Source organism: Terrapene carolina, unplaced genomic scaffold (genome assembly GCF_002925995.2).
Source record: "Terrapene carolina triunguis isolate 2854851 unplaced genomic scaffold, T_m_triunguis-2.0 Scaffold96, whole genome shotgun sequence".
Lineage (NCBI taxonomy): Eukaryota > Metazoa > Chordata > Testudines > Emydidae > Terrapene > Terrapene triunguis.
The window spans coordinates 16706020-16719248 of record NW_020664447.1 but is presented as its reverse complement, the minus strand read 5'-3'; positions in this window follow the sequence as shown (position 1 = coordinate 16719248).

Genomic DNA, 13229 nt, shown 5'->3' with positions numbered 1-13229 from the left:
TCCCAGAATCATGTTTTTTGTTTGTTTTTTTTGTTTTGTTTTGTTTTTGTGTTTTTGCAACAGCATCACACTGTTGACTCATATTTAGCTTGTGGTCCACTATAACCCCTAGATCCCTTTCTGCCGTACTCCTTCCTAGACAGTCTCTTCCCATTCTGTATGTGTGAAACTGATTTTTCCTTCCTAAGTGGAGCACCTTGCATTTGTCTTTGCTAAACTTCATCCTGTTTACCTCAGACCATTTCTCCAATTTGTCCAGATCATTTTGAATTATGACCCTATCCTCCAAAGCAGTTGCAATCCCTCCCAGTTTGGTATCATCTGCAAACTTAAGCGTACTTTCTATGCCAATATCTAAGTCGTTAATGAAGATATTGAACAGAGCCCAAAACAGACCCCTGCGGAACTCCACTTGTTATGCCTTTCCAGCAGGATTGGGAACCATTAATAACAACTCTCTGAGTACGGTTATCCAGCCAGTTATGCACCCACCTTATAGTAGCCCCATCTAAATTGTATTTGCCTAGTTTATCGATAAGAATATCATGCGAGACCATATCAGATGCCTTACTAAAGTCTAGGTATACCACATCCACAGCTTCTCCCTTATCCACAAGTCTCGTTATCCTATCAAAGAAAGCTATCAGATTGGTTTGACTTGATTTGTTCTTTACAAATCCATGCTGACTATTCCCTATCACCTTACCACCTTCCAAGTGTTTGCAGGTGATTTCCTTAATTACTTGCTCCATTATCTTCCCTGGCACAGAAGTTAAACTAACTGGTCTGTAGTTTCCTGGGTTGTTTTTATTTCCCTTTTTATAGATGGGCACTATATTTGCCCTTTTCCAGTCTTCTGGAATCTCTCCCGTCTCCCATGATTTTCCAAAGATAATAGCTAGAGGCTCAGATACCTCCTCTATTAGCTCCTTGAGTATTCTAGGATGCATTTCATCAGGCCCTGGTGACTTGCAGGCGTCTAACTTTTCTAAGTGATTTTTAACTTGTTCTTTTTTTATTTTATCTGCTAAACCTACCCCCTTCCCATTAGCATTCACTAGGATAGGCATTCCTTCAGACTTCTCGGTGAAGACCGAAACAAAGAAGTCATTAAGCATCTCTGCCATTTCCAAGTTTCCTGTTACTGTTTCTCCCTCTTCACTAAGCAGTGGGCCTACCCTGTCTTTGGTCTTCCTCTTGCTTCTAATGTATTGATAAAAAGTCTTCTTGTTTCCCTTTATTCCCGTAGCTAGTTTGAGCTCATTTTGTGCCTTTGCCTTTCTAATCTTGCCCCTGCATTCCTGTGTTGTTTGCCTATATTCATCCTTGTAATCTGTCCTAGTTTCCATTTTTTATATGACTCCTTTTTATTTTTTAGATCATGCAAGATCTCGTGGTTAAGCCAAGGTGGTCTTTTGCCACATTTTCTATCTTTCCTAACCAGCGGAATAGCTTGCTTTTGGGCCCTTAATAGTGTCCCTTTGAAAAACTGCCAACTCTCCTCAGTTGTTTTTCCCCTCAGTCTTGATTCCCATGGGACCTTAACTATCAGCTCTCTGAGCTTACCAAAATCCGCCTTCCTGAAATCCATTGTCTCTATTTTGCTGTTCTCCCTTCTACCCTTCCTTAGAATTGCAAACTGTATGATTTCATGATCACTTTCACCCAAGCTGCCTTCTACTTTCAAATTCTCAATGAGTTCCTTCCTGTTTGTTAAAATCAAGTCTAGAATAGCTTCCCCCCTAGTAGCTTTTTCAACCTTCTGAAATAAAAAGTTGTCTGCAATGCAGTCCAAGAATATGTTGGATAGTCTGTGCCCCGCTGTGTTATTTTCCCAGCATATATCCGGATAGTTGAAGTCCCCCATCACCACCAAATCTTGGGCTTTGGATGATTTTGTTAGTTGTTTAAAAAAAGCCTCATCCACCTCTTCCACCTGGTTAGGTGGCCTGTAGTAGACTCCTAGCATGACATCACCCTTGTTTTTAACCCCTTTTAGCCTAACCCAGAGACTCTCAACACTTCCATCTCCTATGTCCATCTCTACCTCAGTCCAAGTGTGTACATTTTTAATATATAAGGCAACACCTCCTCCCTTTTTCCCCTGTCTATCCTTCCTGAGCAAGCTGTATCCATCCACACCAACTTTCCAATCATGTGTATTATCCCACCAAGTTTCAGTGATGCCAACAATGTCATAGTTGTATTTATTTATTAGCACTTCCAGTTCTTCCTGCTTATTACCCATACTTCTCGCATTTGTATATAGGCATCTAAGATACTGGTTTGATCTTTCCTCCCAGTTTTGTCCTGACCCTCCTTTCTCTCTGCCAATATAGCCCACACTCCCTCTCGTTTCCAACCCATCTCCCAGGTCTCCATGTTCCCCACTTACCTGCGGGCTTTGCTCACCTGTCCCCGTCGAACCTAGTTTAAAGCCCTCCTCACTAGCTTAGCCAGTCTATGTCCAAATACGGTCTTTCCCCTCCTCGAAAGGTGAACGCCATCTCTGCCTAGCAGTCCTTCCTCAAATAGCATCCCGTGGTCTAGGAAGCCAAAGCCCTCCTGGCGACACCATCTTCGCAGCCAGGCATTCACCTCCAGGATGCATCTGTCTCTGCCCGCGCCCCTACCTTTGACAGGAAGAATCAAAGAGAATACCACCTGCGCTCCAAACTCCTTCACCCGTACTCCCAGAGCCCTGTAGTCACTCTTGATCCACTCAGTGTCACACCACGCAGTATCATTTGTGCCCACATGGATGAGTAGCATGGGGTAGTAGTCAGAGGGCTGGATAATCCTCGACAATGCCTCCGTAACGTCTCGGATACGGGCTCCCGGCAGGCAGCATACCTCCCGAGATGAAATGTCAGGGCGACAGATGGGCGCCTCCGTCCCCCTCAGCAGAGAGTCTCCCACCACCACTACCCTACGTTTCCTATTCGCAGTGGTGGCAGCAGACCTCCCAGCCTTAGGGGTACGAGGCTTCTCCTCCTTTACTGTAGGGGGTGATGCCTTCTTTCCTGTATCAAGAAGAGCATAACGGTTACCTATTACCACAGCGGGAGGGTTCGGAGCAGGGGTGGAGCACTGCCTGCTGCCAGAAGTAACCAGCTGCCAGTGTCCACCCTGAGCCATCTCCTCCTCCACCAGTGGTGTATCAGCAGTCCTGTGTACTGGGACAGCTACCTCAGCTGTCTCCACATGGACACTGTCCAGGAATTGCTCGTGGATTCGGATGCTTCTCAACCTAGCCACCTCCTCCTGTAGCTCTCCCACCTGCTGCCTGAGAGATTCCACCAGCAGGCACCTTTCACATTGGATGGTCCCCCCAGCCTGGATATCAGTAAGTGGAAATTGCAAGTTACAGTCTCTGCAAAACCACACCAGGATCTGGGTAGAAGCATCCATGCTCAGGCACTCTGTCTGGCTACAGGCGCAGGTGGAGGAGACAGAAGCAGTGCTGGCACAGGTGTTGCGGGTCTTCCTAACCATCGTAAGCCTCCCTCTGTCAAACTCCCGTCTGCAACCCCCTGTCCGCTGAAAGGTTTGTTTAAGCAAGAAGTTTACAGTTTTAAGGGGAATAAAGGGAAAACAGATAGAACCGGCAAGGGACCCTCGCCCCTTCCCACTCCCCTTCCCAACTCCCTTGCGAAACTCCCTGTTAGCAGCCCCTGTTCGCAAAAGCTTTGCACCACCAGAGTGGCACAAAGAGACATTAGTGGGACCAAGGGCCTGGCCCAATACCTTGAAAATATAGAAGCCCTTCCATTAATTAGTGTTACATATATATAGTGTTATATATATATAATTGGATGAAGCTTACTAGAAATTTTATATAGATTATAAAGTTTCATATAATAATTGTATATGCGGGAAGCCACGGCCAGCACATTGCTTGCCCGCGCCGCTTCTCGCCTCCCCCATTGGCCCGGGACGGCGAACCGCGGCCAGTGGGGGCCGCGATCGGCCGAACCTTCTGCGTCAGCAGGTAAATAAACTGGCCCGGCCCGCTAGGGTGCTTACCCTGGCGAGCCGCGTGCCGATCGTTGCCGACCCCTGGTGTATACACATATATAATGTGTGTGTGTATACACAATTATTATATGAAGCTTTATATATATATAAAATATTTCTAGTAAGCTTCATACAATAAATGCTGGCTTGAGCTGTGCATATAAACACACCCAAAAACCTCTCGCTGGGAAGGTAACCAGATTCAGGATCCCACCTTGGGAAAAGCAGCTCTGCTAGTCTCCTGTGTATGAAGGCATGGAGAAGGCATTACTTTAAGAGAATTTAAGAGTCTGAGAATGTAAGCTACACATTTTACATTCTTTCACCTAGCCCTGAGTTCATTCATTCTTGTCTCATGCAGATTATTCTTTCTACTAGTAGGGATAATCTATAGGGTGATGGTGTTCTGCATAAATTAAAACATAGTAAGAATGTATGACTGTACATATTACTGTTGTTTTTGCAAAATTAGGATAGGTCAGTTTGTAGAGCAATTATGTTGCTCTCATGCACCAAAGCAATTCTCAGTGCCTCTGAGAGGGAGCTAAGAGAATTTCCAAATATCATTCTGCTTCTTCCCCCAAACATGCTGGTAACTTGCAGCCAGTTGGACAGAGTATCATCCTCAGAGCTTCTCTAAAATTGTGCCTGCTTGTAACGACTCCATCAAGTCTCCAGCTAGAGACTGTCAGAGTTCAGAATGCCCTAGCCCTGCCCCTTTCCACCCTTGCACATCCCAATATGTCCCCTATTTCAGGGGCATTAGAAAGGAGTGTTGTAAGGCTGGCTATGACAGGTCTACAGGAACCAGAGATTCCTCTGTGTTAGGGAGAATTATAAGATGTCCATTTAGGACAGCTTTATATCCACTTTGTGCCACTACCGTAGTGCAAAGGGACCACAGTGTATACCAGGATCTGGCCTCTTTTATACAATTCATGGACATATTATGTGGGAAATATTGACAAGCCTCTTGTATCTAAAGCTTTGTGAAATGGGATCATGGAGATTCATTTCCATAACAGCACTATGTCAGACAGTGCATTTATAATCTAAGATATGTATCACTTGGCAGCAGTTTAACATTATCTTGCAGGTAGAGAGATCTCAAGATTGTAGGAGTTTCAACACCACAGCTCTTTTATTGACACAAATAGTGCACCCTGTTTATTTTCCCTTTTATCACTTGGTCTGAGTCTTCTAGCAGGTTCAGTAATCAAAGACTTTCCAGGAGTTCACCATGCATATTTGAATTCTCTGTAGGTTTAATTAGCTCTTTATGATGCAGAGGAGGAGCTATTCCCCTTTTTAGGGTATATAGTATATGGGGAACTGATGTTATCGTAGGATGAATCAGCTTGTTAACGTTTTAGTCATATTTTTTGCTTTGTTTTTGGAGTTCAATGTGAAGGTGTGAAGATTACTAATCAGCATCCTTTGGGGATGGAACAGATGGTGCAGCTATGCTGTCAGAGGTCTTAAAAAAAGATGATATAATGATGCAGAGAATCAGATGACTAACTTAAAGTCAAACCACCAGAAAGCATTCTCTATGGCAGATTAGAAACATGAAACAGGTGCATGCATGCTACCACCACATATTAACTTCCTCATTGTCTTACAGGACATTAAATTTTAAGGAAATCCTAGAAATGTATGATACGTGCACTTCCTTTAGCAGTTCACTCAGCATTCCAGCGAACAAGATTTGATGTAAATGAAATAAATAAGAATGACAGAATGTTGAATAAAATCACTATGGGTCAGATGGTGCCTGACCCCTAAGTGGGTGCCCAATGTGGGGGAGGGTATACAAAGCCTCATAATCCCTAAAACCACCACTTATGGGCCTAGGTTTACTCATAATCCCTGACAAGGGCTGTTCCTGTTATTGTTAACTATACCGTGTTTCCCTGAAAATAAGACAGTGTCTTATATTAATTTTTGCTCCCAAAGATGCTCTAGGTCTTATTTTCAGGGGAGGTCTTATTTTTCCTGGAGCTTCGGGGCCTTATATTCCGGGGTGGCCTTATTATCGGGGAGGTCTTATTTTCGGGGGATGTCTTATATTACAGCGAGAGGCAAAACTGGAAGTAGGTCTTATTTTCGGGGGATGTCTTATTTTCGGGGAAACAGGGTAGATGGCAATGAGGTAGCTACTAATAGGTCAGCAATAATCTGTGGTTCCCCACAGTTCCTGAACTGCAGCAGATCCCCGGTCACTCTGCCGTTGACTCCTGTACTCCACCGTGGCGAGAGGCGGAAGCAGAATCGATGGGAGAGTGGCAGCAGTCGACCCCACGCCGTGAGGATGCGAGGTAAGTCGACCTAAGATATGTTGACTTCAGCTACGCTATTCTCGTAGCTGAAGTTGCGTATCTTAGGTCGATCCCCCCACCCCCAGGGTAGACCAGGCCTTAGAATAGAACATAGCTGCAACATCTCAGATACCACATAGGGCTAACTATAAATAAACGTTACATGCAATATGGCTCAGTGACTAGAACACTTGATTAGGGATTAGAAAACTTAGCTTCTGTTCCTGGGTCCACCACTGACCTTGGGTAAGTCACTTCCCCTGTCTATGCCTCAGTTTCCTGATGGGTAAAATTATAGTTGTCTCCCTTCATAAAATGCTTTGAGGTTTGTAGATTAGAAGTGCTATATAGGAACTGGCTGTTTTTAAATAGTTACCCCTATGCTATATATAAGATTGCTTCTGACTAAGTGACAATAACAAAGTCTCATTTTAGAACGAGTTTGTTTGAATCAATACCAAGGCTTCAGGAAGGAAAACAGATTTTTTTTAAAAACTTAGTGATTTTTAACTAATCTCACTTTTCCCCCCCTAAATGATTAAAACACATTTCTGCTTCTACTCAGTGCCCAGCAGACAAGGGGCTCCATTATTCCTGATTCTCAGGACGTTCAAACTCCTTAGCATTAGCCATGGAGCAAATTAACCAGTAAACGCTTTAGGACAGAGACCCATGTCTATTTGTGCAGCAGCAAGCACAGTGGGGTTCTGATCTTGACTGGGAACTTTGGATGCTGCCAGAATACAAATAAATGGTAATAATAATAGGTTATTTATAAGTATCTGTTACCGTAACCACCTGTTTGGCTTCCTGTGAACATGCAGGGTCTTCACTTGAGAAAAAAAAAATTTCCTTACTCTTTAGAAGTTCTGAATAAGATGCTACATACCCTTTCCCATGAATATTTTGGCTTGAATAAAATGACATTGGGTTAGGGAAATAATGTATCTTTAAGATCTTCAATTCAAGATCCTGTAATAATTCTTGCTCAACAGAGCTTAAAACATAAATAAAACTTTAATATTCTTAAGGGAAGAGGATCTTACAAAAAATCACAATGTAAATATTCATCAGGCTTAACAAAAGCGTAAATATGGACTTTGGAGAAAGCAACACAAATAGATATATATGTATAGGAATCTATTTTATCTCCCAAAAATTTGATATGCAGTTGAGAGCTCTAACAGCTTCTCAGTCCAAGTCTTCCGTGATAAGGAAAGGTCTGCATGGACTGGAGATAGAGCTAATTGAGTGCTTGATTGCTGTCTCAATATGTAGAGTGTTCCCTGATAGCTCTCACTCAGTGTAGAAAGCCTGCACGCTACTTAAGTCTGAGATATTGCAGAACATTTCCTATCTGGTTTCTTGCACTTTCCTGAGTAAGGCCCAAGCCACAAAAGGATTTAGGCACTACAAAATCCCTGTTTAGCTGCCACCTAACCTTACAGCAACACCTAAATCCCTTTGTAGATCTGGGCCCAAACTCTTTTGACTCATTTTTATAGTCCCATTCCCTATTAGTATAGACACCTGGGTCTGCCAGGTGCTTCCCATCTGAGCATGAGCAAGCAATCTGTTTTACCCCTATGGTATCAGTCCCAGCTCCACAGAGCAAACCTATCCTGAGGGCAAAACCATCTCATGGTAAGCTTATTAGGAAAACTCCTTAACTTTCTCAACTACTAGCCCACAGTGACTCTGTTTGAAATCTAATTATGTCTCACACAGGATATATATTTAGGTTGTAGACTGATATGCTTATTAGATGTTTGAAAAAGGACCAAAGAGCTTTATTTTCTTCAAGAGAGTAGGCAAGCATTCTTGTCTTATTTGGGAATTTTTTAAAAACACTGGATATACTTCTGGCATTATATAATAATAAATATAAAAATAATAATAAATAAAAACATAGCAACAGAAGGAGAAGATTCGATGCCTTATTGGACAAGTTCAGATGATAAAACAAACACTTGATTAATTTCATATATGTATCTTTGAGAGCTACCTTAAACCTTATTTAGTTGTCTTAATGTGTGTTAGTTTTTAATTCTCCATAATCTGGTTTTCAAGTGGAGAATTTAGAAATGGTCAAGGGAGAGGCCAGTTAATGCAAGTTGCTTGGTTGTAGCCATTAGCACTCTTTTATTTTCAATTTTCCACCGGGATGTAAATAGACAGCAGAGTACACAGAAATATTGCATTCCTGTTAATTGATACTAGTATACGATCCCGTCATTATTCCTCTGTTTTGCTTCACATATATACATTTCTACTCTTTTTATTGGAGGTGGCTACAGCCACAAGAATTTCACTGAAGGACAGTTCTTATAAAAGAATTTATAGAAATGCAGAGATGGTAATGATTGGCCTTTAATGTATGGCTATAACTAACAGAGGAAATGTAATGAAATATGAAGCTGAGCAAGCCCTGAAACCAATAACACTGCATGAACTTGCAATAAGCTTTGAATTCTGAAGATCCCTGATCTTGCAAACACTTCCATGTGTATACCACTTGACATATGTAAGGAGTTCCAATGAAGTCAATATACAAGTTAGATCCTGCACAGGATCAGTATCAACATCAATAAAGATGAGGCACTAACAATGAGGATTAGAAGTCTGATGATAGCTATGAAACAGTTTCTGAAGAAAAACCCCAGGGGTGCTCCCCCAGTCTATAAAATCAGTATATCCTCATGAACTTTATCCACCTTATGGTTTCAGCCTCAAAAAGGGATCACAGACATGCAATAGCAAAGGTATTGCTACAGGCTAGAGCCTCCTGCACCTGGATCTTCTGTTCCATTAATATCTCTCATGGCGTAACTCTATGAGAATAAATTAAATGGAATGGCATAGGGATGCTTCAACAGCCAAGAGGAAACCAAGACAGCATTAGAGGTACTCCAAGAATCACCTCTACTGTATGTCTGTGATATCAAACATGCATTCCATGTGACATCGAAGGTGCTTTCCATATCTTCAGAACCCCAGAAACAATAGTGAGAATAGGACTTAATTTAATATGGAGTCTGAGAGTGAAATCCTGCCCTCGCTGAAGACAATGGTGAAAATCTGATTGACTTTAATGAGGACAAGATTTCATCCTTCTGCTATGCTGAACTGAATAACAGCATTATGATCAAAGGCTTTCAAAGCATGTTAAGGCCTGTAAAACTGAAGCATTCATTGGTTTGGCTATTCTTGCGGGCATGTATTGTGGAAAATATTGAATCATTACATTCTCTATGGTTAGATACAGAAGGATACAATATCTGAGCTGCAAAGTGTGGCATGGAACAGTTTCAAAGATCTTGGGTCAGCAGATGTATTTTCCCAATAAGCATATAAATATACATAGAAAAAGGAAACGAGAGAGATCTCATATGACATATGCTAGATACATTTTGACTTATTTGAAAACCGGTGCATCTCTCAGAATGTCTAACAGGAACAGGTACTGCTCAGATAGTGAAAACCTGATTTATGAATCCCAGCTCTGAGTTTCATTTGTTGTTATTCGTGATATCCTCTTATTAATAATTCATGAGTGTTCAGAATCCATTGGCTAGTCATTAAAATTGTCATGAATCCTGAAAAGTTAATGTATTTTTAATATTAATATTTATTCACTCAAAATATCTGTATTGGAGACTCAGTATTTGGGGGTCTTGGATGCTACCAGGACAGAAATAAATACATGATGATAATAATAAATTAAGAAATACTATAATATAATATCAATAATTTATAAGTGTCTAGTCACTGCTATCCTATTTCAGTCATCCTATCTAGGAGCAAAACCAATACCTTTTGGCTTAGGTGACCAACTCTAAAATATGAATAACAAATTGTAATGGGGGAAAATCTTCACTTGGCTCATGGAGCCATGACAATTGTGAAAATTGTCATAGCTATGACAATTTACACCAAATAAGGATCTGCCCCAAGGTGAACAATCTGCACACAACCCATAGGCCAAAAAATACTAATTTACAGTATCTAGTGAATACTTACAGATAACAAAGACTTTCAAAGAAATCACAACCCCTTCACAAACGACACAAACAGAAAAGGGACAGAGTTCCTAACAAATATTATTCTCAATGAATAATTCAACCAGTTCTACCTGAAACTCACTTCTGAGTCAGTGAACAACTTGTTATCTTCATGAACTGTTGTTTCAGACAATACGTACAGTCAGATCCTCAGCTGGCAATGAGATATTCTGATTTTCTACAGCTGAGGATTGGGCCCATTCTATAACAGGTAGCTAATTATGGCATGAAGATATGGTAATGCTCCACTGCGTACATTTTATCCCCTGAAACTTCAAGTGCCATTAGCATAACACTGCCTCACCCCTCCCCTCCGCCGCAAACACCCAGATACAGTGAAGCTAGGGACAGAATGGGGAAAATGTCCTGGGTGACATTTTTTTCCCCTTCAATGCATGCAAAAATTTGCTAACGGAAAGTGTCATATATATGGTACTATCAATCCTATGTGTTCCAAAGCTAAAGAAGAGTGAGGGATGGGCCCATGCATTGGTCTTTGCATTCAAAAATTGTGATATTGGATTAGCAGTAGGCTTCAGCATCAAGGTGAACAATTTTCTGGAGGCTGGCTGTAAGCAGGATGAAAGTCAATGCCTTTGACAAGTGTTCCAGCCAAACCTCACTCGCTGCCTGGTTGACAAGGACATCAGTAGGATGGCAACAAAACCCACACTTCGGAGAAACCAAAGCTTGGGCTGCAGCACAGAAACAGCTGCACAACCATTGCCAGCAGCAATGGTAAACAGAAGAATTAGATGCCGTGCTGGCTGGTGCACCAGAATGGCAACAGAAAGTGCAGCAATAGCTGTTCTATATGTAGTAAGCGTGTGTACTCATAGCATTCTGTTATTCAGGTTGTCTGCCAAGAATATGAATAACCTTCGAGGCCAACACAATTAAACCATTTCTTGGAAAGAATTATTGTGGTTCATTTTAGTAAGCCAAGTTTAGGCTATATCTGTGCTGCATTTGTGAGCACATGTGTTGTTGTAATCTGTGGGGGTTATGCGTTGGCGGCAGTGGGAGACATTTTATTTTTACAATTGCCAGTGCAGTAGAAGCATATTCATCTGCACTTAAATATACTTTATAGTTATTCACATTAAGGGTAAATTTTCAAAGGGCTGCTTGGGGTTTTGGCCAGGTAATAGCCATTGATTTTACTGGGAACTGTACGGCTAAAACCCAGCACAATGCTTTGAAAAACATACCCTCTTTCTTCTTGTGAAACTTCGGGAATGTCTGATTTTTACCCCATAAGTTTTAAGGTAGATAATATGATTGATATTCTGAAAGCTATAAAGACAGAGGCCTTGATTCTCTGGTATGGCTGAGGAAAGCTCATGCCACTTGCGGATTCTCTTACTTAAGGAGAAATCCTCCAGTGACCGGATCCAGCAAGTTTAAGGTTGCTGGAGCAGTGCAAAAGCAGCCCAATGTAAAATGACGCAGTCAAGGCTGACAGGCCTCAAGCTATGCTATTCTCCCCAAAGGCTTACATTTGTTTGTTTTGTTTTAAAGCATCTTCCTGTTAGATATTTTTATGCTCAAGAAAAAGAGGACTGGGCTGATGTTAAAATTCTGTCTCTGAGCTGGATGGCCCAACAACAGCAAACCAAGTGTGTGTGTTTCCTGCAGGCCATTTGCTGGCCCTACACCTGCAGAAGCCTTATAGATGCCAATATCCTACCAGTTCACAAGGATGAAGCAAGCCAGCAGAGCAGAGAGAGAGTGTGTGCTTTTAAATCACATGCCCTGGTACATCAGTAGTCACAACAAATTCAGCATACTGGGTTTATTATCCAACCTGGGAGTATGCTTTTTTCACTGTTGTAACCCTCCTTTTAGAGGAGCTGCTAGTTATTTTCACTAGTATGGGGACATTTTAATGTAATTTATACAGAAGAGGGATAAGATTTTGTGCCTGTAACTTTAAGAGCGTGCTTAAACATTTTGGTTTTTTTAAATGTATAAAAATAAAATAATAATGAAGGGCATGATTTCCATCTATAATTAAACCCACACTTTGAGCCTGGGATCCAAGTTGGCCTCCTTAAAGTGTAAAAAGAATTGACTTCATGAAGCTTCAGAAATATATTTATACTTTTAAAAAAGTAAATACTCTTTACCTGATACATTAAATCACAGTTGTATTTGCAGTAGAAGTGCAGCAATTATCATGCGTTCTCCAAGCTCCTATCAGTGTGTGTTAATGACTATTTAACAGGCAGGCAGATGCCACTGTAGACAATCACAGATAGCTTTTGGAGGAAGGGTAATGTTTAGTTTTTAGTCATGATCAGACTGTGCAATATGTCAAACTACTTTACAGCTACTTCAGACTCCTTTACTCCATATAAATGCTGACATCATTTCTGAAAATAGTGTAAGATACATGCAAAAATCTATTCAGCATTTTAGAAATTGCTTTCCTTACTGAAACTTATGAAAGGACTAGTTTATGACTGGCCTTAAGGCAGTGGAACAAGAGAGCCAGATGGCTTTCCTCCACCCTTTGGTGGCCATATTAGGTCTCACCAGATCTTAAATCCAACACAGAAAGGGGGGGTAGGGAGAGGAGCAAAGGCTGTGCTCACACAGGGCCGGCTCCAGCGTTTTTGCCGCCCCAAGCGGCAAAAAAAAAAAAAAAAAGCCGCAATTGCACTTCGGCGGCAGCTTTACCGCCGACGCTTCTTCGGCGGCAATTCGGCGGCAGGTCCTTCCCTCTGAGAAGGACTGAGGGACCCGCCGTCGAATTGCCACCGAAGACCCGGATGTGCTGCCCCTTTCCGTTGGCCGCCCCAAGCACCTGCTTCCTGCGTTGGTGCCTGGA